Consider the following 8821-nt stretch of genomic DNA (forward strand, 5'->3'; position numbering starts at 1 on the left):
TGGCATACAGAGATAATAAAACAGTTTTAAACATTGTTATAGCTAATGTATACCGTATGAGTCGCGCCAGGCGATTAGAAATTAAGTTGACATACGAAATCACGTCACAAAAATGCTTTGCACTTAAAATCTGACTGAACATTAACTAAATGTTTTGCTATTTTGCAGCAATAATTGATTTGTATAATTTCTCATTTGCAGTCTTAAGACCGATAGATGGCCATGGTTATTTTGATAAACCATCACCAACGATCATTTTTTTTAGCTTGATTTTGAAAAACGCATAAACACTCGATGAAGACGTGTCTATAAGCAATAGTCGTTTGTACTTATTTGTCTGACGATCTTGCGGACATATCAATGATCAATTTTACAAAATCCGTATTTTAATGAAATATGCGTCTATACGCGTAGGAGACACGCTTGTGATAACAAATACCAGTTCACAATAACACAACTCCGTCTGTTTTCATGATTTCACAGTATATACAGAAGTCGTCCTTTAAACGAACCATACATTTGCCACAGAATATTTGACGTTGACGTTTATATGCTCAACGGGGATAACCTATAAAATTGTCAGTTTCATAAGCAAAACAACTTCCAATGATAAGGCTGGTTATGTAAATGTTGTTGTTGTTTTTTGTCAAACTAGCAAATTTCTTTACTCGATTGAATAACAATAAGAAATGGCGATGTATAACAACTCGGAATGGCATTGGAACTCTTACATGGATGCTAACAGTTGCTCCTGCTCTTTTAGGAGCTGATTATTTAAAAAGTCAATGACACTTTCGAGCTAGAGCGAAAGAGTGGATATCATTAAAACAAAGTTAGTATGACTCGTTATTTTATCTAATATCACGAATATGACGGTTTTTTTTCAGAAAACGGGGAATGCAGTCACACATTTATATGTTTAAACGTCTTAAATATTTCGGTTATTTGTAAACATATACTGTTTATGGAGTAATGAGAACGTTTCTCTCATCAAACATGCATGCTTACAAAAAATATCGTCAATGTTCAGCTACATTTCATTACAGGAGCTTACATTTAAGATAAAGAAAACATCGAGTGTTTTTATTTTGTCTGTATTAAATATGGTAGCCTGTTTACCGGAATAAGCATGTTTATACCCGGTTAATGAGTTGATCTGGAACTAAAAACCAGGGAGCTGGTGCCAAAGTGTCGAGCCTGAGCGAGTACGGTATAAAAATGTTCTCGACTCGGCATATTTAAAATATTTTAAGCTCTGTTTTTATTACTAGTATTAAGAATATTTTTCATCTTTAAAATAACGTATATTATTCATCTGATAACTGGCGCAGCAACCTCAGAAATGTCGAAGAGGATAAATAATACTTTCACAAAATCTGTATAATAATTTTGTTCTTCTTTCTTGAACAGTTTTTAACTCTAATCATATTCCAAAAAATGAATTCTAGGTGGTCAACGGAAAATGTGTTATTTATGTGAGTGAGTGAGTGAGTGAGTGAGTGAGTGAGTGAGTGAGTGAGTGAGTGAGTGAGTGAGTGAGTGAGTGAGTGAGTGAGTGAGTGAGTGAGTGAGTGAGTGAGTGAGTGAGTGAGTGAGTGAGTGAGTGAGTGAGTGAGTGAGTGAGTGAGTGAGTGAGTGAGTGAGTGAGTGAGTGAGTGAGTGAGTGAGTGAGTGAGTGAGTGAGTGAGTGAGTGAGTGAGTGAGTGAGTGAGTGAGTGAGTGAGTGAGTGAGTGAGTGAGTGAGTGAGTGAGTGAGTGAGTGAGTGAGTGAGTGAGTGAGTGAGTGAGTGAGTGAGTGAGTGAGTGAGTGAGTGAGTGAGTGAGTGAGTGAGTGAGTGAGTGAGTGAGTGAGTGAGTGAGTGAGTGAGTGAGTGAGTGAGTGAGTGAGTGAGTGAGTGAGTGAGTGAGTGAGTGAGTGAGTGAGTGAGTGAGTGAGTGAGTGAGTGAGTGAGTGAGTGAGTGAGTGAGTGAGTGAGTGAGTGAGTGAGTGAGTGAGTGAGTGAGTGAGTGAGTGAGTGAGTGAGTGAGTGAGTGAGTGAGTGAGTGAGTGAGTGAGTGAGTGAGTGAGTGAGTGAGTGAGTGAGTGAGTGAGTGAGTGAGTGAGTGATAGAGTGAGTGAGTGAGTGAGTTGATGGATGAATGAATAGATGGATGAATGAATAGATGGATGAATGAATAGATGGATGAATTAATTAACTTTGTCTTGTATGAATTTTTATCTTCCGGCTGTAAGAATGTCATTTGTTGTTTGAGAATAATGATTTGCTATGCTTTGCTATATTTTCAAATAGGGACTGCATGTCATAGTTGTTAGTAAGTTCAGTGAATTTCTAATACTTACTGCATTTACTCTTTTTTTCAATTTTAAGTATTTGATACAGTTTCCCATTCATAGATAATTTGATGATTGGAAGTGCGTGCTGTAGTTTGATTAACTTCCTGGTTGAAGTTCCTTTTACGACACTTATATAGTGGACGATACTAATGATTATAACACTGTTTACTACACACTGAAAGTTTTTTTCCTACGATTTACGATTTATATCAGTACATTCAGAATAGTATTTTTTGTTCTCACATTAATTTTGAATGGACGGAAACGCTGATTTTGCATCAGTTTGATCTCATGTATCACACCATACCTTAACCTATCACATGTGTTCATACAATATTCACGGTGTGTAATGTAGCTATAAAATTAAGCATGTCATGAAAAATGGAAACTTTGATTTTTGTACCAGCTTATCACGTAGGTTATATAAAAAATGGAATCATGGGTTTAATATTTGTCCTGCAGTTTGTTTTTATTAGATATGACTCATAATTATGAACGTTTTAAAGAAAAAATGAAATTCAATAATGACATATTGATATTAACCTTAAAGGTTTAATTGATTTTATTGTGTATTTAGAACATAGATTACAGCATACTAAGCATAGATCTGAGCTTTATATCTACTATAGTATTTCATTCTATCTTCAATGCGGTTAAAGCTTATTTATTACCTCTGTTAAGCGCTGCATTATACAAAGGGAGATTAACACAGAATCTTGGTATATGTCAATATTTAGCAACCAACCACTATGCCCTAATCGGTTGTCTTTCCGTGTATGTAGTACAATGCAGCAGGTTAAATCTTTAACTAAGCGGAGTGATGTAATGTTATAATAGAGATTATTACGAAAACTTGGTATTTTTCTATATTGAGTAACAAAACAATATGCCCTAATAAGGTGTACCTTTTAAGTAGTCAGTTCACATATTCCACCTAAAACAGGAATTACATGCACTGTTGTGCATTTTTATGGCTTTGTCGTTGAATTCGCCATCAATTCAAATAACTATTACTTGAATTGGCATCGAATTCTTCTTTAACAAATAAGTGCAATATATGATACAAGTTTTTTTATATATCGTAAATCATGATATCATATCGAGTTATTTACGACATCAAGTAAAGAGTAGAACCTATATGTACTCTAGGCGATTTCCGAATATCAAAACCAAACCTGGACGATATCGGTATGGGCAGATAACGTCAAACATGTTCGACAACCAGCAATGCTCGCCCGATTGCATCGGAGTTATGGCACTTAAATTGTTTAGAACCGTATATTGTCTGCGCTGTAACGCAATGATTTCAAAGTCACTTCAAAGTTATGGCTCTTGAATTGCCTTAATAATACACATTTTTTGAGTTGTCTGCGCTGTCATTCGATCACCGCCAAACTTGGACAATATATGTTAGGACCCTTAAATTGCTTAAACACACAACCTTTCTTTCATTTATTCTTGACAAAAAAAGACGTAAAAGGCAAACCTCTAAAACCGAATATAGAATACAACGCATAACAAGCAATACAACAAATATTCAGATAAATCATGACACTCACAAATATTAATGTACAAATTATTTTAATACAGATATTTTAATCCTGTAATTGATATCATTTAATTGTTAAGAATTATATAATTTACTATTTCAAAAATAAATAAATACGAGTTTAACTCACCAACTTACAGCATTCTCCGAATCTGGCAATTATTTCCACTTGTTATAACATACATTTAAACGTTAACAAATATGACGTCACAATAATAACGCAAATAACGACAATGAGCATCAAAGGTCAACTTAATCATTACTGGTTATAAAAAGTTGTTTTTGTAGAAGCTGAAGCATTCTCAATGACAGGAAAAGAGAAATGACGCCAACCTGCCAACCTTTTTTTTCATGGTCCACTAAATATTCGGCACTGGATTGCGCCAAATTCACTGTTTAAAGTTAAAAGTATGCTCACAAATTGTCATGCTTGAATTTGTATTCTATATGTAAATTTTGCTTGCCTAATATAACATATGAAAGTGGTAATCAGCGGTCCTTTTGCTAGTTAGTCCCAAACAAACCGACCAACAGTAGTTGCTACTCTATTTAACTCGTTAATCGAAAAGCCCTGAATTAAACCCGTTGTTCTAAGCAATTTACTATATTTGTTCCAGACACAACTTAGCATCGGTATCGGTAAAATCTGAGTAAGAGAGTTTTCCCGTTTTTAGGATAGAGGAAGTTCCGACGTGTTTGGCATTCCACAAGTTGTGTTCGGCTGAAAGCAATATACTGAGTACTACAAATAGCCGCATATCGGAGTTCTACAATTTGGTAAGTTTTTATGGGATGGCAGGTTTGCATTTTCTATATGGCACATCGGAGACTTGAAAACGTATCAGACAAAGCCGGAATTCCGGTCTCATACCATTTTAGGAGCAAGATCATCCCGGACTGTTTTTGCGTTTGCGTATTCTACCATGAAAATTCCTATATGGGATGGGATATATTTGGTGGATGGTCCATTGTCCGTCTCTCTGCAGTCAAGTGAGCTCCAGACACATCCGAAATTTGGGTCTGAAGCCACGTTTTGTGGTACTGTAAACGAGTTATCAAGGATGGTGGTATGTGGTAGTATTGAAATGACAACTTTTACACTTGGTCGATTGTATTCCGCATTGTATCCATTAGTGCTTTCCATTCAGGTTTTGTATCGTTTTTTGTATCGTTTTGGGTGTTGACCTACATGTGGTGTGAGTAAGTTTTGTCCCCTACCACATCTTGTTGGTGTTACATTTTTCGGGGACGATATCGGTTTGGGGACAACTGTTTGTTCGTTTTCATTAATGAATGAAAGTGCTTCCCAATATTGTGAATACTATGTAATAGGGTATACGTGCCCTACCACACATGGTTAATTGGACTTCGCAAACGTCACTGTAGCAAGTAGAAGATACACCCGGAGTTGCATTTTGCATCTTTTATCAACCTTTTATGAGGTTTTTATCAGCAGGATGACCTAAATGTTTATCTCTAAACCCGAGGTACAAAAACATATCACATTCGAAGTAAATTAAATACTTTGTCTATATAAGGAAATAAGTGTAATAACTTGAACTTGCACGCAAAAACTTTGTTTTGGGAATGTCTAGACACCGGTAAAAATAGTGTCATCGATGAATAAATCGGTTCTTGGTATGCAGTTTCGAAAAAAATATTGTTAAACTGCTTACAGCGTTTACCGTGCTTTTCTATAGTATGATAATTTTGTTAATAAGTTGTATTTATTTTAATATGTTACTTTCTTCACAATTTCAACACTACGTTTTAGAAGGTCCGACACTGAATTTGAACGCGACATTACCTGTTGATTTACATCCGCATATGAAGTTGACCGTCAACTGTTTTGTTGCTGACAGCAATGCCTCAAGACAATGATTCGGTGTGAATACGAAAAAATGACTGAAATAAAAAACAACAACAGAGGAATGCCTGTAAACACTGACTTATACGGGAGATGAAGAGATGACATACATTTGCAGCGCATGGAAATCAGATGAGCTTCTGAGACATTCTTTGACAGTTTTCAACTCAATGACAGAGGGTAGTTCTGTTGCCAATGGCAAGTTAACTTTAAAGCTAATTAGTACATTTCATCCCTTATTTTTCATTTATTCCTTTCTACCGTTCATAAATCTTTTAACATTTAGTATATAAGTTCTTTGTTATCAGGCGTTATCAGTCGTTAATTCCACACAGCTTCGGGTATTGTGATTATTTATCTCCAAATACGGGACAATTGACTACTAAATATCTCTTACGAACGACATGATATTGAAAAGTTTTACGGTGCCACTACCATCTGCAGAGAACATGAAGGTCCATGATAAAATGAAATCAATGCTTTTACTGTGTTAAATTAAAATTTATTACGAAAACTGCAACATTGCATTTGAAAATCTTAAGTTCAAATTTGAGTGTTGGTATTTTCTTAATTGTGTGCATTAATAACATACACAATTTATTTTCAACCTTTTCAAGTTGACATTATCTTAAATATAGTTAATGTAATAAATGCGAAACAATAGTTTCAAAATCGTACTTGAGTACTTGTAATTTAAATGTTGTTTAATTGCAGAAGCAACAACCAAATCGGCACTAGTTGTTTCCCAACAGTGGCATACGTCGGTCCTTTACGCCGTATCGGGAACAGTTCTACTTTTACTTGTAACAACGTTTACCGTGCTTCTTTGTAGGCGATGCAAACCTCATGGTAATTGTGCAGATACTGTTAATTGAAACACAGTCATTTAAAACAATGTTTTATCGATGCATATCTTCCTTTAATCGGTCATTAATCACTTTTTTCATGATTTATTAAGAAATACCATTTAATTAGTTCACCAAAACTAAACGTAAGCTATTTGTGATTGTTTTGATTTTGATTCTGATAATGTTATATCATTATGGACGTTAAACGTGTGTTACCTCACTGCTAAAATCAGCATTTGTCTCTGTATACGAGCAATCATAATTGAAGCTTGAGAAAGTACAAACAGTTTGACTATATGATGTCGGGTACTACATCAGGGCACTAGATCGAAGGATAATTGTTCACATTATAGCAAAACCAATTTCACTTAATCGAAAATTCAATTGAAGCTATGTAAACATGTTCAGCACACAAGAAATCTACTGTAATCTTTCAATAGCACAAGGATCGAAAAAAACGAATAATACTGCAGCAAATTTCATACAACTTACATGAATATAACGTAAATGTTTTTCAGTGAATCTTGAACCGATCATTAATGTATTTAGAGAAATGAGCTTATTTACAAACGTTATAAGTCATTCTTGAAGAATATTGATGGCATCGGTTAATTAAGCTTATGTTATCCTCTAAAAAGGATGCACATCAACTGTTGACGTTCACATAATTGAATTGGCATTGCGGTAAGTGAAAGAGTTTTGTTTTTAATTCTTTGATACAGTTTATCACACTCTTCTACGCCGAAGAAGAACTGCAGTTAAAGAGCGAAGTACACATGTGTACGATGATGTTCATTCTAATCAAGAGACGACTGCGCTTCACAATCAGGTAAGATTTGTTTTCATTATAACCATTAAATGTAATGTCTTCTTGACTTACAACAATTGATCGTTTTACCTTAGGGTTCCCGATTCAATTTTATAACGATGTTGCTATTAGCGTAGTATTACGTTATAAAAAACAAATGTTTAATGGTTGAATCTGCGATTGATTCTTGAATACAACACGTATTAGAATACATCTGACCTAGTACATGAATGAAGTTTTACTATTGGTTTTGGCCGTTTATAGACAGTAAATACACATTGAAGAATACATATCATATCAATCAGTAAGTTTAACAAACCGAGAATAGGAAACTATCAGTATATTATCATACAATTAACACGCTGTCTCCACAAATAACATTCTAAGCTCTGCAAGAGTTTCAAACAAAAAAAGATGTTAAACCAGATTATAGCAAACAGCTTTGCATAATTTACAAAAAAACAACAACAAAAAAACAAGTGAATTTAAGTTCTGCGCAACAATCTAAGTACAGCGATCATAATTGGATACTCGAGACCACAATGGTCGTATATAGTATTCCAAAGAAATTGATGATATTTTCTTTCTCGTGACAAAACAGAAGAAGATGAACACACATATTATCAGTCAAAAATTGACAGGATTTACGTATCTGAACGTAATTGGCGTGAAATAAACTGTCCTAGTTAATAAAAGATTAACTTACAAACAGAAGGATTCCTTGGTCTTGTATTTGTAACTGAGGGTTGCATGTGATTGTCAGAGGTACTGTACATCCTCAGCTACCATCAGCGTTACTATTATATACATGGCAATTTGCTTAGATAAGTAGATTTTGATTGCACCACAGAATAATAATACCATGTTGTTCAAAATTCAATATTGTCATCAATACCCTTTTTCAGTGATATTAATACAGTCAACCAAAAAAGACTTGATAGTTTTTTTTTCTTAAAGAAAACATGAAGATAATCAGGAATTTACAAAGAAGAGTTTGTTTGTTTTATGTATATCATATTTATACTTAATAGTCTATTTTTCTAAAAAAACAAACAAACATAAAAATAAAAAAGGAATTAACAAAGGTGTGTACGTTTTGTTAAATGTATTTCATATTTATACTTGATAGTCTTTTTTCACAAACACAAACAAACATAAAAATAGTAAGGAATTTACAAAGATGTGTTTGTTTTGTTTTATGTATATCATATTTATACTTGTTAGTCTTTTTTTTAAAAAAACAAACAAACAAACACAAGAATAATAAGGAATTTACAAAGAAGTGTTTGGTTTCGTTTTATCCATATATTATTTATACTGGAAAGGTTTTTTCAACTTTCTAAAAAAGCAAACAAGCATAAACATAATCGTTTTATGTATATCATACTTATTGAAACATTTATGTACATTTGAA

This window comes from Mya arenaria, chromosome 5, assembly GCF_026914265.1.
Source record: "Mya arenaria isolate MELC-2E11 chromosome 5, ASM2691426v1".
NCBI lineage: Eukaryota > Metazoa > Mollusca > Bivalvia > Myida > Myidae > Mya > Mya arenaria.